This window comes from Sus scrofa, chromosome 13 (genome assembly GCF_000003025.6).
Source record: "Sus scrofa isolate TJ Tabasco breed Duroc chromosome 13, Sscrofa11.1, whole genome shotgun sequence".
In the NCBI taxonomy this organism is placed as follows: Eukaryota; Metazoa; Chordata; class Mammalia; order Artiodactyla; family Suidae; genus Sus; species Sus scrofa.
In genome coordinates this window covers 72,428,023-72,454,545 of record NC_010455.5, presented here as the reverse complement: position 1 = coordinate 72,454,545, position 26,523 = coordinate 72,428,023, and the positions used below count along the sequence as shown (strand labels likewise).

The 26,523-nt window shown below is 41.7% G+C and overlaps 1 pseudogene; it reads left to right on the top strand.

Moving 5' to 3' along the window:
• The window catches only part of LOC110256333, a 59,959-nt pseudogene continuing 33,856 nt past the window's right edge, over positions 421 to 26,523 (top strand).

The window sequence follows — 26,523 nt, the reverse complement described above, 5'->3', positions numbered from 1 at the left end:
CTGAAAAAGCAGGAAGGATCAATATGACAATGTTATCTAGGGGCCTGGAGGCACACGCCAAAATAATCATCCAGAAGAGGTAAAGGTGAAGGGAAATTTGGGTGAAAAAGAGGAATTCAGACTGTCAAGTACAGGGTCCGCAAACCTCTCCTGCAAAGAGCCTGAGAGAAAAGATTTACAATGGGTTTGTTCTCTAGGCCACACAACCACCAATCACAAATGTGGTGACACAAAACCATTTATGAGCCTCAGCTCTGTAGGTGAGAACCTGGCACAGCTGGGCTAGCTTCTCTGCTGGATTCATGTGCCTGAAATCAGGGTGCTGGCAGCTCCTCTTACCTGTCACTGCAGGTAAGCTGCCTCAGCTCGTCTGTGGAGGTGAGAACCTGGCACAGCTGGGCTGGATTCTCTGCTGGATTCATGGGCCTGAAATCAGGGTGCTGGCAGTTCCTCTTACCTGTCACTACAGGTAAGCTGCCTCAGCTCGTCTGTGGGCTGGCAGAGTCCTGTCCTTGGGCACACAGGACCAAGGGCCCCTCCATCCTCTAAGTCTCTTGTGCTTGCAATCCCTCTAACAACATCTTCTGCCTTTAAGGGCCCACCCAGATAATCTAGGGAAACTTCCTTATTTTAAGGTCCACTGATTAGCAACCATGATTACATGAGCAAAGCCCCTCTGCCAGTTGAAGTAAACACAGCCATAGCTAACACCAGGCACCAGTACTCAGTTCTGACTCTAGTGCAAGAGTTGCCATCCATAGTATGGAAATGAACGTGTACAAACACAGGATGCCCAGGGCAAGAGCTAGAAGGATGCCAAGCCCTACTTGTTATCACCGGGAGGGAAAGGGGCTAAGGCTGGGCACAGGGAGCAGCTCCCATCTGATTCTGCATCCTTACCCTCTGATTATTCCATGGTGTTCTGATCAAGCAACAACAGTTTTGAAACTGTATGAGTATATAAATAAACAAATATTAACACAGGCACAAACTCAACCAATGATGGTGACTGTAAATGAGGAGACAAGCAGGAGCTTTTTCTCTACAAGTCACATATTCCCATAAGCTGATTATACTGTACCAATGAGCTACTGTTGAGGCGAACAGAAAAATCTATGTACCTTTAATTGTACTGATGTTTATGAAGAGTTTAAGTAAAGGGCTAGGTAATAAATACCTACAAAATTTATATGTAACAAATTTTCATGTTGCAAGTTCAAAGTGCAAGATAAAAGAGTGTATCCAGAAAATGAATCCAGCTGCATAAATATTCATGGAAAATGACTAGAAGGAAACTCACTAAGATGCTAACAGTGGGTGTTCCAGGCAGTGAAATCATGGATAATTATTTCCTCCTCTCTAGTTTTTAATACTTCCCAATTTTCTATTGTAAGCATGTATCATTTTTATAATTGAAAAAAATAAGCACTCTTTTTTTAAAAAAACTAAACATAAGTGCCAAGTACACGGCAGGATTTATGCCAGCGGGTTGACAAGTTTTCTTCCCAGCAGAGAAAGCTGCTTGGGAAACAGTAAAACCAGAGCTGTAGATGGTGAACCTGGATCTTCACGGAAAGGAACCTAAGGATGCCCAGGCAGGAAGGTGAGATCATGCCCTTTTACCATTGCAGGTGGGACAACTCCTGCCTAGTGACTACCACTGGTCCATATTTGGTCTGTGCAGATGAGTTGCTATTTTCCACATAGACCAGATTTCTGATTCTCATATTGCTAATAACACCTACTCTTTCAACACTCCACCTGTGATATTCCAGCAGGTGGCTTCCTCTGTAGAGTGATGACATGCTTTGTTAGGGCGTATTCACGCAGCTCAGGGGAACAAGCTGCACCTGAAACACAGCTCTCACCAGCACGTACTGCACAGGTCCCTCCCCAGACAGGTGCACCTGGGATACTTCAGCCCCTGCCAGCCAGCATGGAGCCACCACTCATCCCCATGTGCTGTGGGAGACTCAAGTATGCCCAGATAGGGCGCCTAGGCTCATGGGAATTCACGACCAATGAGACACAGAACGTATCCAGAGAAGGAGGTGCCCTGGGAGAATGGAGAGTGCCCTAAAAGCCATGGCCAAGTGCCTTGTGGGGAGATTAATGCAGTTTAATGGAGGAAGTGACAGTTGAGCCATGCTCTAAAGCATGTGAAGGATTTGTTCACAGTGAGATGGGAAGAAAAAGCATAAACACTCCAACCTGTTCCCCAAAAGGCAGCAGGAACACAACCATAATTTTTTATGACTCTCCAGGATCCAAAATATTAAAGTATTACTTTTAAAAGAATAAAGTAATGCTATTTGCAGCAACATGAATGGACCTACAGATTATCATACTAAGTGAAGTCACACAAAGACAAATATCATGAGATCATTAATATGTGGAATCTAAAAAAAATGATACAAATGAACTTCATTACAAAACAGAAACAGACTCACAGAAAATAAATTAATGATTACCAAAGGGGAAAGAGGTGGGGGAGGGTTAAATTAGAAGTTTGGTATTAACAGATACACACTACTATATATAAAATAGACAAACGAGGTCCCATTGTATAGCACAGGAAACAATATCTTGTAATAACCTATAATAGAAAGGAATCTGAAACAGCATATATATATGTATGTGTGTATACATACACATACATACGTAACTGGGTCATTTTGCTATACTCCCGAAACACTGTCAATTATAATTCAACTTAAAAATAAAATAAAAAATAAAAAGTATCACTTGCACACTGGAGGGCGGCAGCTCCACCTACAAGACACTGCATTAAGACAAGATGCCCCACTGTTGGAGTAAATAAAACTTCCTGTCTGGATCTAACATGCTCTGAAAAGCCACCAATAAAAAGGTTCTGAAATCTCAACCTTGCCTATGGAAGCACATAATTCTGCCTCAGAGGCTGTGGGGAGACAGGCATCCTCGTATACTGCTGGTGTGAATGCAAATGGTGCTGCCCCTTGGGGGGATCTGGAGACACTTAGGAAAACCAGACCTCTTGACCAATATTGCCACTTCTGGGGGCTTCTCTGAAGACACTGAATTCAATGAGACATATACACACACTGCTCTTTGCAGCCTTATTTGTAATACAAAAGAATGTAAATAAATGCCTATCCTGTGGGACTAGCCAGACAGACTAGGGAACGCTGTGCCCTTCTACACAGGAACGAGGCCGACCTCTGCCTTCTGCAGCAGAGCATCTCCAGGCTACTACAGGAAGTGAAAAGAATATGGGCAGAATGGGAGTTCCCATCATGGCGCAGCAGAAACAAATCCAACTAGGAGACATGAAGTTGCAGGCTTGATCGCTGGCCTCACTCAGTGAGTTAAGGATCTAGAGTTGGCGTGAGCTGTGGTGTAGGTCACAGACGCAGCTTGGACGTGGCGTTGCTGTGGCTCTGGTGTAGGCCGGTGGCTACAGCTCGGATTTGACCCCTAGCTTGGGAACCTCCATGTGCAGCATGTGTGGCCCTAAAAGACAAAAGACAAAAAATATATGGGCAGAATGATATGTATAGCAGATGGGATACTTTTTGTCTAAGAAAGGGGGAATATAAATGTATGCTTACATTATATATATTTAAAAAAATAATTGGGGGTGGAGAATAACCCTAAAGCTAATGGGTTACCTATGAGGTAGAGACAAAACGAAGGACAGGAATGGAAGTTATACATAGCATTTCGAGATTTGACTTAGAAACAGTCATTTGCACCCTGTGGGAAGTGCTCTAAGGACAGAAGAAGTGCAAAGAAATCTTAAAAGTGTTTCCAGTAATCATATATAGTTATTAATAGTACTGGTAATAGTGTAATCTAGAAACACACACACACATACACACACACACACACACAGAGTATATAAGAAGTAGGCAACAAATATCACTAGGAACCAAGCTTTTCATTGACGTTGTTAAAAAAAAAATCTAACAACTTAAGGAAAAGTTCCATAAACCTGTATCTGAATGAAACATATCATTATAACCTCGCAGCACGTTCTTAAAAAGAATAAAGCATTTCTGAGCAACATCTAGAAACGATGATGGACCCAGTAATTACAAGCACCCCTGGCACCCAGGCTGTGGCTTCTTAATGTCATTTCCTGTAAGAGGACTACCAAGGCTCCAGGGAAAACAGATACGGGGCAGAAAATATAGAAAATAAGCATGGTATCATCTGTCCCTCCTAGGGTCATGTCAAAAAGACTCAGAAGCCAACTTGGAGAGGCTCAAACTAGCCAAAAAGGAGGTAATATGATCATTAGAAAGAATAACTGCAACAGATTGGAGTTCATCACCCATAGGTTCAAAATGAAACCAAAATTTAAAATCTCCTTTGTCATCTTTGGACAATGTTTAGAAATGAATTCATTACTGTGAAAACTGGTAAATATAAAGAAAAAAATCAGATATCTAAGGAACTATGCCTCAGAATAATCACATAGTTAATGAGAGAAAAATCCTCTTGTGGGAAAAGTCCAGCAAATAAAGAAAGAAGGAAGGACAGAATCAGAACCTCAGCATTCTGCCTCCTTGTCACATGATGGATCTGGGAACATATCATCATTGCTATGAAACCCAGAAGGTCAACCACTACTGGTGAACTTGATGCATCAGGCTGACCATCTGAGTCCTCCTGACTGAAAGGAGATGAAAGAACATGATAGGGTCAACAGAATACTTGATGCAGGAAACAACAGGAGAACAGATCTGATTTCCTCAGTAAATAAATTCCAAGAAAAAGGTGGAAAAGGTAGGGAGAGAATCCATAAATTAAAAGAGATTTAAAACACCTGTTGACCAAATGCAGTATGAATCCTGCTACATGTAAACCAACTGTGGGAACATTCATGAGTCAATAACGGGAATTTGAACAAAAATAGCTGATTATGCTGGTGGTTTAAAGGACTGATGTTTGACCCTTGCTTTAAAATAATTACTGCAAGATGGGGAGGTAGTGGTAAAACAAGACAGATCATTAGTTTATAATTCCTGAAGCTAGTAATTATTCTTTCTTCTCCTGTGTATGTTCAAATGTTCCCCAATAAAGGCATCTCAAACATTTGAAGGGTTTTTTTTGTTTTTTGTTTTTTTATTTTCCCACTGTACAGCAAGGGGATCAAGCTATCCTTACATGTATACATTACATTTTTTCCCCCATCCTTTGTTCTGTTGCAATATGAGTGTCTAGACAAAGTTCTCAATGCTATTCAGCAGGATCTCCTTGTAAATCTATTCTAAGTTGTGTCTGATAAGCCCAAGCTCCTGATCCCTCCCACTCCCTCCCCCTCCCATCAGGCAGCCACAAGTCTTTTCTCCAAGTCCATGATTTTCTTTTCTGAGGAGATGTTCATTTGTGCTGGATATTAGATTCCAGTTATAAGTGATATCATTTGGTATTTGTCTTTGTCTTTCTGGCTCATTTCACTCAGTATGAGATTCTCTAGTTCCATCCATGTTGCTGCAAATGGCATTATGTCATTCTTTTTTATGGCTGAGTAGTAGGTTTTTTAGTCACGGCCCTCTCAGTGGATTCAGGAGAGATTCAAACAACCTATCAAAGGTAGCATGTTTTTGGAAATCTGCTTTGGGTGCCTCGGGAAGCAACTTTAGAGCAAAGAAGATGCTGAAGTCAAAGATGCATGGGGAAAGTTTTAATAAAATTGTTTCCATAAAATGAGTAGAAAAACAGAAATATCTAGAATTAATATATTGTACAATACGTCATATTAAATGTGTGTGTAACTGAAGTAATAAATTACATAGTTAGGCCACTGACTATTTAATCTATATCCGTTCCTGAAAGTTTCTATATGCACATTAGCAAAAATGAAACTTATTCTTATCCTTTCACTGGGAAAACTAGAGGATTATCAAATATTTTGTTTTTCTTGTGGTAAATCTATGCTAACTGGTGAATTGAAGGTAAAAATTTTAAGACAGATCCTTTCTTCTACAAAGACAATCTTTCTTAGTCTTTGTTCCTTGTAACATTTAGAAAGGGTCCAAGATTTGCAACTTCAGTGATATAAGAAGTCCTGATACCAAAGATTTACACTCACCGGTGTCTCTCAACACTAGTTCAGATGAAGACCTGACCCATTCTGGGCACCTGCAGTGCCCTGGAATTTGGGTCAGGCACCCAGGAGCCCACCCTCCCCAGGACCTCTGAGCTCAAAAGTTCTGGTGTACTTAGGAAAGTTAAAATCCTGGAAATCACCACATGTCAGAAAGGCAACTGGTGACCAATGACAGGAAAGTCTCCAGGTGGCCCCGAGATGGTGGTGGGACAGGATAATCTGTGGTTCCTCAACTCCAGACAGAGCCGGCCTTTAGCAAGCAAGATCTACCTCAAGGTTATGAGAAAAGTCACTTTTTTTAAATTTTTTATTTTTTTATGGCCATACCTGTGGGCATATGGAAGTTCCCAGACTAAGGGTCTAATCAGAGCTACAGCTGCCAGCCTACACCACAGCTACAGCAATGCCAGATCCAAGCCACGTCTGTGTCATACACCGCAGCTTATGGCAATGCCAGATCCTTAACCCACTGAGCAAGGCCAGGGAACAAACCCACATCCTCATCAATCCTAGTTAGATTTGTTAACACTGAGCCACAAGGGAACTCCAAGAGTCACTCCTGCCTTAGGAAATAGCTGTTTCCCTGAGCTCTCCAAGCTCAGCTGCCTTGTCTTCTTCCCTAGAACCTTCTAGACACTGTCAAGCTCTAAAACCCAAAGGCTTATCCACTGGAATGACTAAAATGCAAAAGACTGTGAGCACCCAATGCCAGTGAGAGTACAGGATGACTGGAAATCTCAAACATTGTTGGTCAGAGTGTAAAATGGTATAGCTACTTTGGAAAAATATCTGATGGTTTCTTAAAAAACAAAAATACCCCTCCCCTATGACCTGGAAATATCATGCCTGAGTCTTTGTTCAGGAGAAATGAAAACGTATGTCCACACGAAGACTTGTGCAAGTATTCACATCAGCTCATTTTTTTTTTTTTTTTGGCTATTTCTTGGGCCGCTCCCGCGGCATATGGAAGTTCCCAGGCTAGGGGTCTAATCGGAGCTGTAGCCACTGGCCTACGCCAGAGCCACAGCAACGCGGGATCCGAGCCATGTCTGCAACCTACACCACAGCTCACGGCAACGCCGGATCGTTAACCCACTGAGAAAGGGCAGGGACCGAACCCGCAACCTCATGGTTCCTAGTCAGATTCGTTAACCACTGCGCCACAACAGGAACTCCTCAGCTCTATTCTTAATCGCCCCAAACTGGAAACAACCCAGGTGTTTCAACCAGTGACGGGGGTGTACCATACAGTGGAATACTGCCCAGTTGTAACAAAGAGCAGACTGTTGGCATAAGTGAAATAAGCCTTCAACAAACAAGTGCTTGCTCTGTGGTTCCATTTACAAGATGTTCTAGAAGAGGCAGAACTAAGCCACAGGGGAGAAATCAGGAGAGTGCTGTCTCTGGAGGGTGAGGTGAGGACAAGGAATTTCTAGGGTGACAGTTATCTTTTTTCTTTTTTTTTATGGAAGTTTATTTGACATAAAACATTACATTAGTTCCAGGTGTACAACATAATGATTTTATATTTGTATATATTGCAAAATAACCACAATAAACCTAATTAGGTATTTGTCATCATACATAACTGACAAAACTTTTTTTCTTGTGATGAGAACTTTTAAATATACAACTTTCGAGTATACAGTATTATTAACTTACATTCCCCAGGACTGTCACCATGCTGTACCTTACATTCCCCAGGACTGACTGATTTTATAACTAAAAGGTTATAAGGATCTAGGTTCCAGAGGCATGCCTATTTGTCAGAACTGACAAATCATAAGCTCAAAACTTGGAAGTTTCATTGAAAGTAAATGTTACCTCCAAAGAAAAAAGTAAAAAAATATGAAGCTCTAGTTAATATTATTCATGCTGAAGTGTTTGGGGTGAAGTACCGATGCCTGTGACCCATTTCAAAAGGCATCAGTATGAGCTGGACTTGTTTAGAGGGATGGATGGATGAATGAGGGGTGAGGCTAGTAAACTAAACATTATGGAATCTGGGTGGTGGGTACATGAGAGTTTGCTGTAAGGTTAGTTCATTCCTCCCGTGTTATTTTTTCTGTAAACACTTTCTTAATACGGTGCTGAGGGACAGTCTACATATGACACCCAACACCAGCAGCGTGTGGAAGGAGTTTCCAGGATCCTGCCCAGGTGTCCCTGCAGCTCCAAATTACTGTCCAGGTGTTGAGTTCTCCTGCAATTCCACCTGTCCCCAGGCTAGTGGGCTTCTCTCCTCCCACTAGGCCCTGCCACCCCGCCCCCAGCCTGGATCATCTGTTCCTGAAGTAACCTTCCTGTATCAAACTACCTGGAAGCCCTTAGTGTTACCTAGGGGCTTGGAGCCTGAGAATTCAGTCTCTCTGAGAACATCCACTTATCTCTGAATAAAGTCAAAGCAAAACTGAGATGTCCATTTAACAAACACTGTTGAGAGCTGATTGTGTATGAGACAGTGAGAGTGTAGAGGATATTAAGACATGGTCCTGAGAGTTGCCTTAATAGATGCAACAGGAAGTTCAGGAGGTCAGAGAGGGTAGATGAAGAGCAGGGATGGAGAATAGAAGCCAGACAGTGATCTGCCTGCTGTATAGCACAGGAAACTATATCTAGTCACTTGTGATAAAACATGATAGAGGATAATGTGAGAAAAAGAATGTATATATATATATATGTGTGTGTGTGTGTATGACTGGATCACTTTGCCGTACAGTAGATATTGACAGAACAATGTAAATCAACTATAATATAAAAAATAAAAACCTAAAAAAAAAAAAAAACTACCATAGGATCCAGCAATCCCACTCCTGGGCATATATCCAGACAAAAATACAATTCAAAAGGATACATGCACTATTCACATGCACTAGTTCACTGAAGTACTATTCACAATAGCCAAGACATGGAAACAACCTAAATGTCCATCAATAGATGAATGGATTAAGAGGATGGGGTACATAAATACAGTAGAATGCTACTCAGCCATAAAATTAACAAAATAATGCTATTTGCAGCAACATGGATGCAGCTAGAGATAATCATACTAAGTGAAGTAAAAAAGACAAATACTATATGATATCACTTATATGTGGAATCTAAAATAGGGCACAAATGAACCCATCTACAGAACAGAAACAGATTCACAGATCTAGAGAACAGACTTGTTGTTGCCAAGGGGGAGCGGGAGGGAGTGGAATGGACTGGGAGTCTGGCATTAGTAGATGCAAACTTACAGCTTGAGTGGATAAGCAATGAGGTCCCACTGAATAGCACAGGGAACTGTGTCCAATCTCTTGGGATAGACCATGATGGAAGATAATATAAGAAAGAGAATGTATATGTATATAGACTGAGTTACTTTGCTGTACAGCAAAAATTTGCACAACACTGTAAATCAACTATAATTTTTAAAAGAAGAAAAAGTGTTTGAGGAAAAATAATCACTCAAAATGGTTACAGACCAGGGTCTCTGGTATGATTCAGTCAAACGCATTCCACATTACATGGCTCTCTGTGCAGAAACTTCTTAGTAGTTTATGGTGTTTGAAAACATGGCCTACTTCACTCTATAAAAGCAAGTGCCACCAAGTGAGAAAAGGAAGTCTTTAAAATGGGATGGCCTCCCTGAATGTTCTGTTGCTGACATGGCACTGAAGAAAGGATGTTCCAGGCTTGTTCCAAGGACCAGAGTGAGTTAACTCATGCACCCTCCAACAACCCTGTGGGGATATTACTTCTACCACTGATCCAGGGGGAACCTTAGACACCAAAACCCCTGCAGGGCTAAGGGCAAAGTGTAAGTCCAACATCCTGGCTCTGGGCAATTTGCTGAGCCCAGCAAGCAATCACTCAGCAATGTCTTGCTATCAATTCCATGGGTAACTTCGTTGCTTCAAGGGAATCTGTCCTTTCTGGTGTTTTAACTTGATCCTTTCTTTTCTCCCTTATACTGAAGGGGACAGAAGCAAGAAACCCCACTGTACAGGTGTCTCTGACAGCAGGGTTCTACCTGGGTTTTTCCAGGGGGAGGCGCTCACAGACCCACACACCAAGGGCAGGTGCCAGCCTTTTGCAGCAGCCAAGGGAGCCTCAGCAACTGCAGGGAAAGCACCCCTAGTGATTGCACGCTGGACACCCAAGGGGCAGCAGCATCTCCATATACTCACGGCTCTCTGGGTACCAAGAGCTGACCCCTCATGCACCCCCAGCCTTTCCTTCCTTGAAAAACAATTCCTTTTTTCAGTCCCTCTCTTGAAAGATATAGGACAATTTTCTCTCTCTCTCTCTTCTTTTTTTTTTTTTTTGCTTTTTAGGGCAACACCAGTGGCATACAGAAGTTCCCAGACTAGGGGTCAAATTGGAGCTGAAGCTGCCGGCCTAACCATCGCCACAGCAACCTGGAATCCAAGCCTGCATCTGTGACCTACACCACAGTTCATGACAATACCAAGCAAGGCCAGGGATGGAACTCATGGATACTAGTTGGATTCGTTTCCACTGCACCACAACGGGAATTCCAATTTTATTTTTCTTGAATGCTGACTGATTCTGACATCTTACATAAACATATTACATATCCCTGTCTTATCAAATGACTATAATGAACATATGTATCCATGACTTGACGAGTGACAGACACGGTGCTTTAACGGTTGGATCCCTGGGACCTATTTCAAGATTATACGTGTACTGCCCATACCTTCCAAGATTGGAGAACAATTACTTTGTAATTTATGAGCTGTTACATCATCAGAAAACAATAAATGGTGCCACCTGCAGACCAGAAATGTAGAGGAATTCTAGAAAAGGAGAAAGCAGTTAGAGACTTTTGTATAGAGAAATCAGAGCAGAGAGGGAGGGTGTTCTTCCCATGGGAAGCCAGACAAGCCTTTTGATGGTCCCACTGGGTACAGAGGGCAGGAGCCTCTCTTGGGCATGGAAACTACATTAAGAACTAAGGGCCCTCTGCTCTCTCCACCATAAACAGTTCCTGGCAGTGAGGAGCTCCAGAGAAAGGCATGGCCCAGCAGAGGTCCTCAGCAGAGAAGCAGCACAGACACGGGAAGGACACAGAAGAAAAGAGAGAAGTCAGCTCAGCCAAGACTAGGATAGAGGGGGACACAGCCTTCCCGCTGAGGTACCCCGGGGGGGATGTGTCACCAGTGGGCACAGAACCTACCACCAGGGGATCTGATGTCAGGGGACAGAGGCCCACAGCAGAAGAGCCAACACTGACCAGGAGGGTCCTTCCTTAATAAATAAACGTGGTACTAGACGTTTGAGAGAAACCACCACCCAATGTGACAAAGACCAAGAGCATCTTGAAGCAGATGACTGATCCCAAAGACATCAGAGAAGACTCAGGGTACTAAAGAAAAACATAATACACATCTTAAACTTATTTAAATGTCTTAAGATTAAATTAATTTTTAAATTTATTTTAAATTTTATTTTTAAATTAATTTTAATTTTAAACTAAATTAGTTTTAAATTGATTTTGATTTTTTTTGGAGAAGTTTGAATCCCACCTTTGCCCCTCGGGCTCATTCCTCCCTACCTCACAGGTAACCACTTTTACTAGTCTCCTGTGCAAACTACAAACAATATGAAAACATACACTTACTTTCCTCCCTGTCTTACACAAAACATGGCATACCATGTAATAAAGCACGGCTAACTGGGCAGCTAAACAACAGCAATCTGCTGTCTCACAGTCTGGAGGCTGGAAGTCCAAGATCAAGGCCAGCAGAGTTGGTACCTTGTGATACTGGAGGGAATCTGTTCAAGGCTTCTGTCCTTGGCTGGTGGACCACCAAATTCATGCTCACAGAGTATCCTCCTGTGTGGATGGCTGTGTCCAAACTTCCCCTTTTTATAAGGACACCAGTCATTCCTGATTAGGGAGAACCATACTGACCTTATTTTTACTTGGTTACCTCTGCAAATATTCTATCTCCAAATAAGGTCACAATCTGAAGTATTCAGGGTTAGGACTTCAACATGTGAATTTCAAGGGAACAAATTCAACCCATAACACTACAATACTGTTCTGCTTTTTGTCACCTAGTCTTATGATCCTGGAGCTCTTCACACATATCAATATATAGACTTTTTTCATTAGACATCATTTTTCATAGACACAAAATTACCATTAGTGTGGACTATGGTTCCAGTGAAATAGCTACCTATTTTTTCCTTCAGTACCATATTATTTTAATTTCTCTAGTCATAATGTTTCAATATTTGATAGATCAAGTCACTTTGTCATTATCTTTTCTAAACTGCACTGGCCATTTCTGTATTTCTTTTTTTGTCTTTTGTCTTTTTAGGGCCGCACCCGCAGCATATGGAGCTTCCTAGGCTAGGGGTCTGATCAGAGCTATAGCTGCCAGCCACAGCCACAGCCACAGCCACAGCCACGCCAGATCCAAGCCGCATCTGCGACCTACACCACAGCTCACAGCAATGCCAGGTCTTTAACCCACTGAGCGAGGCCAGGGATCAAACCTGTGTCCTCATGGATACTAGTCAGTTCATTAATCACTGAGCCACAAGGGGAACTCCTGACTTTTTTTTAACAACACAGAAATTTTGAAATGTTTTTAATTTCATCATTGGTTCTACTTATTGTCAAGTTTTTTTGCTTTTTAGTTTTTTTCCAATAAGTCCCAAATGCAGTATTTCTTGGATTCTTTCATGTTTGAGTGTGACTTCCTGCTTCCTTTCTTTGGCTGGTGGTAATTATCTTGGGTCACACGTTCTTACCCCAGAACCTTAGCAATGTTGCTCTACTGCAATGTTCACTGCCATGACTGCTGCTGCCCTCTTCCCTGATAGATGACTTGTTTATCCACCTGGATGCTTAAAGAATTATATCTTCAGTCTTAAATTTCAATACTTCAACAAGGTCTAAGGTATTGACTGTTCTGTATAAATTTCCCCCTAAACATGTCTCTATGAGCAAAAGATTTAATAGTCTCCATCCAGGGTTCTTTTCCTGCATGGAATTTATGAATATTCTCTCTGTTTAATGCTTGGGTTCTATCTTTGAGTTACTCCAAGTACCCTTGTGTTGGTTCATTCCGTCATTCTGTCAAGTCCATCACCTTCTCCCTAATTACGCTAGTCTCTTTGTATTACTTCTCTGAAATTACTATTTATTTCAAACCCTTGTTCTCTATCAGATGGCATTTGATTTCTTGCTCGAAGTTATTTATGAGATCTATAGTAGTGTTGGAGTCTCGTTTTCCCATTTCCTGTTCCTTTTCATCTCTCTGTTAGCTAGGTTTTATTGAGTTCATATTCTTTTCTAGTTCCATATCATGAAACACACACCTGGAAGTTTTCTTCTGTTTATTAGATTATGTTTTCCTCCTAACTGGGTTCTTTCTTACTTCCATGCAGTATTTTATGCATTTTGGCTGTTAAGAACTTGCACAGCTTCATGCTATTTCTTTTCATCTTGCACATTATGACAATAGCCATCTGCTGAGATCTTCTGTTTGCTCTGCTACAATGTGGACAGGTTCTCCTTGATAGTTTTCCCATCTGATCTGACACTCTTTTGTCTTCTCTTACTAGCCACAATCTGTAGCCCAAGAGTTGTTTTGTTTGGCCACTCCCACAACATGCGAAAGTTCCCTAGCCACAGATCGAATCTGTGCCACTGCAGTGACAACGCCAGATCCTTAAATGCTAGGCCACAGGAACTCCCTAAGAGTTGTTCTGTATGACATTCTGTGTGACTTGAGGGCACGTGGTGTGGATGGGGCCACTACTAAGCCAGCTGGCATTGTTAGACACCCTCACTAGGGCACCAGGCACTGGATCTCTCTTCTGAGCAATCACTGGAAGTCTCAGATCTGGGACACCCTCCCTCACTCCTCTGGGCTCTAAGTCACTGCCTCCTCACAGCAAAGAATCTTAGATGGTGGCCCCCTCTGACCTCCTCTGTAACCTGGTGGTGATGTGTAAGATTTCCCATTCCCAAGGTTTTCCTTCTCTCCTCCATGCTCCCTAGCTACCTCTTGATCCACTTTTCTTTCAATTGAAAGATGTTTGTGAAACTTTCCCTATTTTCTTTGAGGGAGTAGGTGAAGGAGAGGATGTTCATTAGTTTAAAATCCCTCAGTACAATGCTTTAGTGGACCATTTAACATGTCAAAAGTTAGACCTCAGAAGTTCCCGTTGTGATAATGAACCCAACTAGTACCCATGAGGATGCAGGTTTGATCCCTGGACCTGCTCCATGGTTAAGGATGTGGAATTGTCATGAGCTATGGTGTAGGTCACAGACACAGCTTGGATCTGGCATGCTATGGCTGTGGCATAGGCCAGCAGCTGGAGCTCTGAGTTGATCCCCAGCCTACGAACTTCCATATGCCTCGAGTGCTGCCCTAAAAAGAAAAAAGATAAAAGAAAAGACCTCAGAGTCTAGTGTAGACTGGTGAGAAGAAAAACTATAAAGAGGAGTTGGGGATTGCAGCAAGCTAAGGAGGAAATGAGAAAATACTAAAAGTGGAAAGAAGAGAGCCTAGCTAGCCTGTCTATCTAGCCAGACACTGGATATGAAATGTAAAAAATGACCAATAAAAGATCCAATGAAGCATATTTATCATTTGCTATGCTGTGTTGTGATACTGACCTACTCCAAGGCTTCAAAATTTCAGTCAAATAGACAACACACAACCTTGAATCCATGGTACTTGAGAGACTGAAAATATTGTTCTGGCTTTATGGATAGTGTCCAAATTTTTTTTTTTCTAAAAAAGCAGTGTGAAAGAAAGGAAGCAAAATCCAGAATACATACTTTAAAAAATCAGTGGAAACAGAGTCTCAAAGGCAGGAGTGACCAAGAGAATTATCTTCTTTCCCCTTATTAAACCCTGAAAATATTAGCTGGGGAAAGGAGGTTTTTAAGTTTTCTTACCAGCCAATGGGAGGATGGGGTGACTTTCAAGATACTGACATACAATTAAAGTATTTAATAATAAAAGTTACATATTTTCCTTGCTACAGTTTTCATCACACACATATTTCCTTAGTTTTGATACATGGAATTGTTATTATTAATGTGTCAAATTATTAATGTGGAATCTACATCAGAAGACTTCTAAAGACCTTTCATATGTAGATATTAGCTAAAACTACTGTTAATTGGAGATTTTTACATCTTTTAATTGAAGTAAAATTTACATACAGTGAAATGCACAGATCTTATTTTGCAATTCATTTCCCATTTTGAAAGTATCTATACACACATAACCAACAATCAAGATATAGAACCTGTCTATAACACCAGAAAACTCCCTTGTTATGCACTTCTAGTCAACCCGCCATCCAAACAACCACTGCTCTGAATTTTGCCATAGATTATTTTGCCTACTCTTTTTTTCTTTTTTTTTTTTCTTTTTTTTTTTGCCATTTCTTGGGCCGTTCCTGTAGCACATGGAGGTTCCCAGGCTAGGGGTCTAATCGGAGCTGTAGCTGCCAGCCTACACCAGAGCCACAGCAACGCGGGATCTGAGCCGTGTCTGCGACCTACACCACAGCTCACGGCAACCGGATCATTAACCCACTGAGCAAGGACAGGGATCGAACCCTCAACCTCATGGTTCCTAGTCGGATTCGTTAACCACTGCGCCACGATGGGAAATCCTATTTTGCCTACTCTTGAACTTCCTATAAAAGGAACCATATGGCGTGGAACCTTCTGTATCTGCCTTCTTTTACTCATCATAATATTTCTGAGATTTTCTTTTCATGCTGTTGCATGCATCAGTAGTTTGTTCCTCTTTATTACTGGTTGGTATTTAATTGTATGAATACTCTGCAAATTGTTTGTTCTCTTACTACTAAGCATTTGTATGGTTTCCAATTTTTAGTTACTTTTTCTGTCTTTTTGTGAGCAAATATTTTTGTATAACTTAGAAGAGGAATTTCTGGGCTGGTGTGTACTAAACTTTATAGAAAAACATCAGTTTTCCAAAGTGGTTGTACCATTTTATATTCCCACAAGTAATATAGGAGAGTTGTACCATTTTATATTCCCACAAGTAATATAGGAGAGTTCTGATTGCTCTTCATCTTTGTCAACACTTGATACTGTCTGCCTTTTTAACATTAGCCATACTGCTGGGTATGTAATGGGCCCTTACTTATGTTTCAAATTGCATTTCTCCAGTGATTAAGGTGAGCATATCTCATGTGTTTGTTGGCTATTTGAACTCTTCCTTTTTCTTTTTCTTTTTTTTTTTTTTTTTTTTTTTTTGGTCTTTTCTAGGATTGCACCCTCAGTATATGAGGTTCCTAAGCTAGGGGTTAAATCGGAGCTATAGCCACCGGCCTACACCACAGCCACAGCAACTCGGGATCCGAGCCACATTTTGCAACTTACACCACAGCTCATGGCAATACCGGATCCTTAACCCACTGAGCAAGGTCAGGGATTAAACCCACAACTTCATGGTTCCTAGTCAGATTCATTAACCACTGAGCCACAACGGGAACTCCTGAACTCTTCCTTTTGAAGTGCCTGCTAAAGTCTTTTGCCTATTTTTAAAAATTGGGTTCCAGCACCATATGCTGAAAAATCAATAGACTATGCTAGTGTCTATTTCCAGACACTCTGTTCTCTTCCAATGATCCATCTGTCCATTCTGACACCAGTACAATGCTGTCTCTTTATTTCTTTAGCTGTGTAGTAAGCCCTGAAATCATATTGTGTAAGTCCTTCCGCTCTACTGAACTTTTTTCAAGATTGTTTTGGCTACTCCACATTATGTGCACTCATTTAAGCTTTAGAATTCACTGACCAATTTTTGCCAAGGGTCTTCTGGCTTTTGATTAGAATTAGATTACATCTATAGATCAACTAGGAGAAATTTTACATATTAGCTAAATCAGGTCTTTCAGTTTATGAGCATGGTTTATTTCTCCATTTATTTAGATGTTTAATTTTTCCTAGTAATGTTGTATATGCCAATATATTTCACATACAAATAAAATGTGAAAGATTTATATGCAAATAGTCTATGAACTATGATTATGTGATTTTGAAAAACATTCTGGAAAATGAATGATCCATTCATGAAACATTCTGAAAACATTCAGTTTTAAATGTACTGATAAAAGACCTATCACAGAGTGGGAAAAGCACACAGTAAACACTGTATGGATAAGGGGCATAGTACTATAAGTAATAACAGTGATTTGATTTTTAAGCACAGTAATAATAACACTTAGTGAAGAAAAATGATACCGGAAACAAGATTTCAGTCTGACTGCCGTCTTGTGTAAAACACCCCATCCAACTTCTCTTCCCATGACTTGTTCCAACCTCATCATCCTCTCCCCTGAGGCCTCTCCAATTGGTCCACCAAGGCTTCCTCTTGCTTCCAACTGACCATCACTTCATGGGGCCAGATGCGCCTCACCTCCTCCCTGGACCATTGAAATAAGGCCCTCACTCGTCTTCCCCCCCCCATTTTTCAGCTGCCAATTCATCCGACATGCTGCATTCCAAAGTTACTTTTTAAACATACACCTGCACACGTAATTAGTATTTTTTATTTCTGTTAAACAAAATGTTTCGGATACATTGTTTTTTTTCTAATATGACATGCCAAATATATTCTCCATATAATCATGGTTATTCTATTAAATTAGAAGTTTTATTTTCCCAGTAAATAAATTAAAAGAGTATGATTTGAATAATTTAAGATACCTGGATTATCACTCATGTATCTTAGTTATAAAATTATTAACCTGAAAATATATGAATTTAAAATACTGCAGTCAGGAGTTCCCATCATGGCTCAGTGGAAATTAATCTGACAAGCATCCATGAGGACGCAGGTTTGATCTCTGGCCTCCCCCAGTGGGTTAAGGATCCAGTGTTGCCATGAGCTGTGGTGTAGGTTGCAGACATAGCTCAGATCTGGCATTCCTGTAGCTGTGGCACAGGCTAGCAGCTACAGCTAGCATGGGAACCTCCATATGCCACAGGTGCACCCCTAAAAAGACAAAAAATAAAATTAAATAAAAACAAAATTAAAATAAAATACTACTATAAAACAAATACATCTCCTACCTCTGTGAACAACATTAACTTTGCACCAAACCAAAACTCTAGCCTGCAGAAGCAAGCAACTAAGTCTCCTTGATTAATGATTTGAGTTTTCCTGACTGTGACATAAATCATGATTTAAAATGTGATTAGCACTGATGTAAATAAAACCCACAGTACTGGAAACCATGTTTTCAAAGACAGATAATTTGTCATCATGTAAATGACCCTAAGAAAAGACTGATATATTTTTCAAAATATAAATAAGCAATAGGAAATTTCTATCCAACAGAATTACAGCTTTGTGCCTCAAAGTGGTAATCCACTTTACTTTCAATCATCCTACAAACCTAACATAATTATGTCAAGAAAAAAAATATGAAATAAAAGACGTGGTGTTGTGCTGCACCCCTGCTTGCCAAATTGGAAGGGAAGAAAGTGAGCCATTGTGTCGCCTTGCTATTCCGCCACATTCTAGCAGTTTTGATGGACAGAACCAGTATCCATCTTGCTTTGTATTAAAATTTTTCTTTGCCACTTTCTCCCAGCTCATCATAACATAGTATGTTCCATTTTTTCTAGCCAGGGGCCTCTATTTTCTCTCATTCAGGAAAACAGTTGCAAACCCAACCTTGTTGCCTCCTCAAAATGGTGAAATGCGTTTGTTTTTTTGTTTCAGTCTTGACAATTCCTATTTTCACACTTCTGCTTGACAAATTTTTTTTGCTGCCAAGAAATGCATTCATCCCTGGAACTTTCATAGGGCTGAGCAAAGGAGCTCCCAGAGTACTTAGTACTTGTCTGTACTGTAATTTATCCCCAAGCCAAGTTGTTCTGGAAATGTGTTGAGAAGACGCACTGTTTTCATTCTTTTTATAGCTTCATAATTGCTAAAGGAGAACTGTCTTTGTGTCAAACCCATCTGAACATTTTTATCCCTCTTTCTATTTATGTCTACTCATATATATGTGCATCAACATCTTCTGAGAGCTGGGGATGTTAGGCCAAATTTTGTCAATAAAAATCCTATGCTTCATGGCAAAAATTCTAAGATCTTATGTGAATGGTAATGACAGCTAACAATTTTTCTTAGCATTACTCTGTGACAGATACCTTTCTATGTGCTTTTGGTGAAGTATCTCATCTACTCTTCACAAAATCACCAGACTGGTGTCACTAGGACCCTCACTGTACAGAAGAGAATAAGGAAGCTGGGAAGGGTCTAAGAAGTTGCCTGAGAGTCCCCAGTAAACATGGTAGAGCTGGAGTCAAATTAACCACCTTTCCCTCCCACCTCCCCCTGAGGTCAACACCAGCTCCTGACACTTAGGAGGCCAAGTGCCTCCTTCCATTCCTGCCAGGGGGAGTCCTGGGCTCCTTGCTTGGAAAGTGTAAAATGGATGTTAGAAATGCAATGGGCACTGAGGACTGGGTACCTCTTACACACTGGGTACCTTGCTGAAATTGTGCCTCCTAATTACATAGATTTTAAATTGCTACGGATCTTGATCACACAATACTTATCTGAGTATTGGAAGTTTTCCTGGAGTTCCCGTTGTGGCACCACGGAAATGAATCCAACTAGTAACCATGAGGTGGTGGGTTCAATCCCTGGCCCTCGCATTGCAGTGAGTTGTGGTATAGGTTGCAGATGCACCTGGATCTGGCGTTGCTGTGGCTCTGGCATAGGACAGCAGCTGTAGCTCCAACTAGACTCCTAGCTGGGGAATCTCCATGTGCCACAACTGTGGCCCTAAAAAGCAAAAAAAAAAAAAAAAAAAAAGAATAATAAGAAGAACTAGTTTTGCTGCCTCCCCAAGGGGTAAAGTTGAACAGGATTCAGTGATTCTCAAGCCACCAGTGGAAAGAGGCTTTGGTGGCCTCTTAAGAAGTCTGGCTACACTGAGGCTGCCACACTGGAGAATCACTTGTGGAAAGATGAGAGACACAAAGAAAGGCTGGGGGAGCCCCGGCTATTCAATCTCCCAGGGGCCAGATATAAGACAAGAGGGGCCTTCCATCATCCAACATGTCACCAACCACCTATAACCTCATGAGAGACCCTGAGAAAGGACTGCCCAGCTGATGAGTCAACCCTCAGACTTATGAGAGAAACAAGTGGTTTCAGATCACTGCTTTTGGGTGGTTGGTCACACAGCCATGGATGACCGAACCATGTGAAACAACACATGGAGAACAACAGGGATAATGACCCAGTGGGCTCACATATTAACCAGGTGTCTGCAGAGGAACCCACCACCGTAGGGTACTTATAGCACCTCAGTGTGGATGCTGCGGTAGCATGTCAGTAGTTAACATTACCTATACGACCTGTAGCCCTTAGACTGGGTTTTACTTGAAGACTGAGTTTTTTCATGGGACACTTACTGACGTTCTATTTGTCGCCTGGCAACTGACAGCAGTCTACCCAAAGCCAAAAACCAAGTGGAAAGGCTGAGAGGCAGATAAAGGGAAATCATTTTCTTGGCCAGGCAACAGACAACACAAGCCTGAGAAGCTGAGTTGTCGGCAAGGGCACTGCATTCCCCAGGGACACAGGCCAGGAGTGGCAAACAAGAACCCAAGGCAAGAGCCTGTCTAGCTAGACCAGCCCCTGGACTCAGGAGGGAAGCAGGGAACAGCACAGGACTGGTGTCCCCCTCAAGATCACCAAACTAAGATCTTTGTGAGCTGAACCCTTTTTATGCTTCTCATGTATTCATTTTTTTCTGTTCTTCTCAATATTTAATAAGGTCTTTTTGAAAACTCCATCTTACTTTTGAATATGCTATAAAAAATTATATATGAGCACAGCTTATAACAGTGTAACAGATCTTGAAGAGAGATGTCTGGACCTGTATTCACTGAAGCTCTATTCACAATGGCCAAAATGTAAAATAACACAGATGTGCATCAGCAGATGATGGATAAACAAAATGTGGTCTGTACACACAATGGACTATGTATCCACGCCAGCCTAGAAATGGAACAAACCCTGATGACATGGATGAACCCTGAAAACACTGCTCAGTGAAATGAGCCAGAAGCAAAAGAACAGATACTGTGTGATACCTCTTGTATGAAATACCCAGAATAGGCAAATTCGCAGACTTAACAGTAGATCAAAGGTTCGAGGGCTGGTGGGGAGGGGTGGGGAGTTAGTTTTAATGGGGAGAGAGTTTCAACTGGAGAAGATAAAAAGTTTCTGGAGGTAATAGGGGTGATGATTGCATAACATTGTTAGCATATTTAATGCCACTGAACCTAGATGTTTAAAAATGGTTAAAAGGGGAGAGGGGTGGGTCAAGATGGTGGATGAGTAAGATGTCATGCTCACCTTCTCCCACAAACATAAACAAAAAACACACCTACATGTAAAAGGACTAGCACAGAACATCTACTGAATGCTGGCAGAAGAACTTAAACCTCCAAAAAGGGCAAGAAACTCCACATAACTGAAGAATGAAAGAAAAAAAGAGAGAGAAAAGGAATCAGGACGGGACTAGCATTCCTGAGAGGGAGCTGTGAAGGAGAAAAGGAACCCATATCCTGGGAAGCCACCTAACTGACGGGGAGATCGGCCAAGATGGAAGGACCTTGAAGTTGCCGAGAAAAGCGCAGCAGCTGGATTGAGGACGGCAAAGTAGAGTGAGAGCTGCACAGATCATCCGCACCACCCAACTGGACACCACAGTCTGAGATGTGTGGGAGCTAGGCGCTGAGACTTAAGACTCGAGAGGTCAGTCCCAGGAAGAAGACTAGGGTTGGCTGTGTGGGGACAGCCTAAGGGGCTAAGGAGCACTGTGCCACGGGCGGGGGAGTGGTGTGCTATGGGCTGGGGAGTGGAACACCATGGCAGAGGGAACCCGGGAAAAGGTCTGGGTCCACAGGAAAGCAAGGCACCATTGTTGGGGAGGGCGAGAGGAGGAGGAGCGGACCACCATAGGAATCTCCCTACGCACCCTTGTGTGGGCTCTCAGAGGGCAGGGTGCCTCAGGCATCACTATGGGTGGTGAGAAGCCACTTGCTCAGACTACGGAAGACTGGGAGCTTCATGAGCAGGCTACGGGTGGCCAGTCACTTCTTGCATGGGATAAGGGCAACAGGGGGCTAAGTGTGACATGGTGCTACTTGAGTGACCTACAGGTGGCAGGGAGAGACCACAGTGGTTGTTTTGGACGCCAGAGAGAGGCATGGCCTGCCACCACTGGGGGCTGATGAGTGGCCTCCACCTGCAGCCCCAGTTACCTCAGGGGTCAGAAAAAAAAAAAAAAAAAAAAAAAAAAAAAAAAAAGCACTGAAACCAAGTACCACACATTATTGCTCTCAACCCCCTGGAATACACCCGCCCTGCAGCTGCCACTGCCAAAGGTTCTGGGCAGCACCCATACTCTTGATCACTGTCCCTTCCCAAGACCCTACAACAAGGAGGAGCTGGTACAGCACCTCCTGCAGGGGCTAAGCAGCACAGGGTTCTTCTTGAGTGGTCTGCAGGTGGCAGGGGCAAACCACCACAGTTATCTCTGACTCCAGAGGTGGGCATGGCCCATCGCCACTGAGGATCCCTGAACAAGAACCACTTGCAGCCCCAACCACCTCAGAGGGAACTGCAGAGGAGATCACTGTGATGGAACACAAACTGTTGTTGTTCTTGCACTCCTGGGAGCACACCTGCCCTGCTGCTGCCACTGCCAAATGCTCTGAGCAGTGCCCAGATGCTTGATCATCGTCCCTTCTCAGGGACCTATAACTAGGAGCAAATGGTGCAGCACCTCCTGTGGGGACTAAGCGGGATGAGGAGCTTCTTGCATGGTCTACAAGTGGCAGGGACAGACGACCTCAGTTATCTCTGACTCCACAGGTGGGCATGGCCCACCACCACTAGGGGCCCATGAACAGGCACCACTTGCAGCCCCAATCACCTCAAGAGCACCATAGAGGAGGGCATTGTGACCAAACACCATCTGTTGTTGCTCTCACACCCGTGGGAGCACACCAGCGCTGCTGCTATCATAGCCAAACTTCTGGGCAGTGCCCACATGCTTGATCTCTGTCACTTCCCAGGATCCTGCAACTAGGAGCAGCCTGTGCAACACCTCCTATGTGGGCTAAGTGAGATGGGGTCCTTCCTGCACGGTCTGCAGGTGGTGAGGGCAAACCACCACAGTTATTACTGACTCCAGAGGTGGGCATGGCCCACTACCATTAGGGATGCCTGAACAGGCACCACTTGCGACTCCAATCACCTCAGATAAGGGCATTGCAATCGAATACTACCTATTGTTGCTCTCACTTCCTTGGGAACTCACACACCCTGCTTTGGCCACTGCCAAATGCTCTGGGCACCTTGTAAATCTGCCTAAGGCTCTTTACCACTTCTCGGGGCCCTTCAACTAGGAGTAGCCTGCACCACCTTCCTGCAGGTTCTTGCTGCTGTTAAGAGCCCAGTAACCAGGCACTGACTACTTGCCCTTCCCACTGCCTCCTTCTCCCTGGAAACACACTCAGCACCCTGAGGATAACAGCCTTCTCACACACAAGAAAGAGACAGTGAATATTCAAATTCCCACACCAAAAACAAATAGTAACCCTCATAAAATACAAAGGGGTGCTCCTGCATAAAAACAGCCCTCCAAGACTATAGTTTGGCTTCTCTAAACTCACAGAAAAAGAAAAACGTAAGCAAGATGAAGCTCAGAAACCATTCCCAGCTAAAGAATTCACATGAAGCAGCAAGCAATGAAACAGACCTCTGCAGTCTGACAGACATTGAGTTCAAAAGGGAGACAGTGAAAATACTGAAGGAATCAAGGGTGAATATCAAGGAATTAAGAGCAGATTATGAAGAGTAATGCAGATTTCTTTAGAAAGGAACTAGAAAATATAAGGAGGAACATAGAAAAATTAGAAAAATTCATTTGCAGTGATACAACCTGAGCTAAAGGCACTAAAGAGCAGACTGAATAATGCAGAGGAACAAACCAGTGACTTGGAAGATAAAATAGTGGAAATCTCCTGATAAGGACAGCAGACAGAAAACCAAATGAAAAAAAACACAAAAGCAATATAAGAGATATATAAAGTGGGCCAATCTACACATAGGAATTTTAGAAGGAGAAGAAAAAGAAAAGGGGATTGAAAGTATATTTGAAGAAATTGGGAGGGGGAGTGAGTGGGGTGGATGGGAAACTTGGGGTTAAGAGATGCAAACTATTGCCTTTGGAATGGATTAGCAATGAGATCCTGCTGTGTAGCACTGGGAACTATTTCTAGTCACTTATGATGGAGCATGATAATGTGAGAAAATAGAATGTGTACATGTATGTGTAACAGGGTCGCCATGCTGTACAGGAGAAAAAAAATTGTATTGGGGAAATAACAATTTAAAAAAATAAAAAATAATAAAAGGTTGAAAGTCAAAAAGAAAGAAAACACATTTGAAGAACTTATGTCTGAAAATGTTCCAAATCTAAAGGAAACTGATATCAAGATACAGGAAGCACAGAGGGCTCCAAACAAGCTGAACCCAAAAAGGACCACACCAAGACATATTATAATAAAAATGGCAAAAGTTAAAGTGAGGATTCTAAAGGCAGCAAGAGAAAAACAAAGTGTTAATTATAAGGGAACCGTCATAAGGCTATCAACTGATTTCTCTACAGAAACACTACAGGCCAAAAGAGTGTGGCAAGATATTTTTAAAGTTCTGAAAGGAAAAAATGTGTAGCCTAAAATACTCTATCCAGCAAAAATATCATTTAAAATAGAAGGGGAAATAAAGAATTTCTCCAACAAACAAAAGCTAACAAGAGTACAGCAATACTAAACCCATTCTAAAAGAAATACTGAAAGGGCTTATCCAAATAAAAAAAAAAAGAAGTAAGAAGAAATAGCATGTAGGAAAACAACTTCAAAGCAATCACTTAAATAAGCCAGCATGCAGATCTAAAAGGGGGGGGGAACTACTGTAAAAGCAATGATAAACACAAGGAAAAGCAAAAGGACAACCATGAAGATGTTAAAAAAAGGACTTCAAAATCATAGAATGTGGGGAAGGAAACTAAGAAAACCTAGATTCTTTTTTTTTAAATAATGTATTTGAGCCTATGTGACTACCAGGCTAAAGCAAGCAGATATAAGAAGGGGTTAACATACTTAAAAAACAGAACCACAAGTCAAAACCAAACATTACATTCGAAAAACTAAAAAGTACTCAAGCATAAAATAAATGGAAAGCATCCAACCAAAAAAAGAAAGGAGAAACACAGGATAAACTGGAAAACAAGGTTTAAAATGGCAATAAATACATATCTATCAATATTTGCCTTAAATGTCAATGCACTGAATGCTCCAATCAAAAGACAAAGAGTAGCAGATTGGATAAAAAAGCAAAAAACTACAATCTTCTATCTAAAAGAGACTCACCTTAGGACAAAGGACTCAGAGATTGAAAGTGAGGGGATGGGAAAAGACATTTCATGCCAATGGACAAGATAGGAAAGCAGGAGTTGCAATACCCATATAGGACAAAACAGACTTTAAAGTGAAGGCCATAAAGAAAGACAAAGAAGGACACTATTTAATGGTAAAAGGATCCATTCAGAAAATCAGTAAGGCAATAGAGATCCTAGATGACACAAGAGAAAAGTTAAACTTAACTGACAAGTTCAGGACATTACATCCGAAAAAAAAAAATCAGAATATATATTCTTTTCAAGTGCACATGGAACATTCTCAAGGATAGATCATACACTGGGGCCCAAAGCTAACCTCAACAAATTTAAAAGGATAGAAATTATTTCAAGTATCTTCTCTGACCACAATGTCATGAAAGTGGAAATCAACCACAGGAAAAGAAATAAGAAAAAACTAACTACATGGAGATGAAACAACATGCTACTAAAAAACCAATGGGTCAGTGAGGAAATCAAGAAGGAAACTAAAAAAATACCTCAAGACAAATGATAATGAAGACACAACCACTTGAAATCTATGAGGATGCTGCAAAAGCAGTGCTCAGAGGGAAATTCATAGCAATACAGGCCTTCCTCAAAAAAAGAAGAAAAATCTCAAATTGACAACTTAACCCACCACCTAAATGAATTAGAAAAAAAAGAAAAAAACAAAACAAAAAAAAAAAACAAAACCTAAAGTCAGCAGAAGGAAGGAAATCATAAAGATCAGAGAGGAAATCAATAAAACAGAGATTCAAAAAACAATAGAAATCAATAAAACCAAGAGCTGGTTCTTTGAAAAGGTAAACAAAATTGACAAACCAAGAAGAGGAGAGAAAAAATCCAAATAAACAAAATAAATGAAAAAGGAGAAATCACAGCAGATACTGCAGCAATAC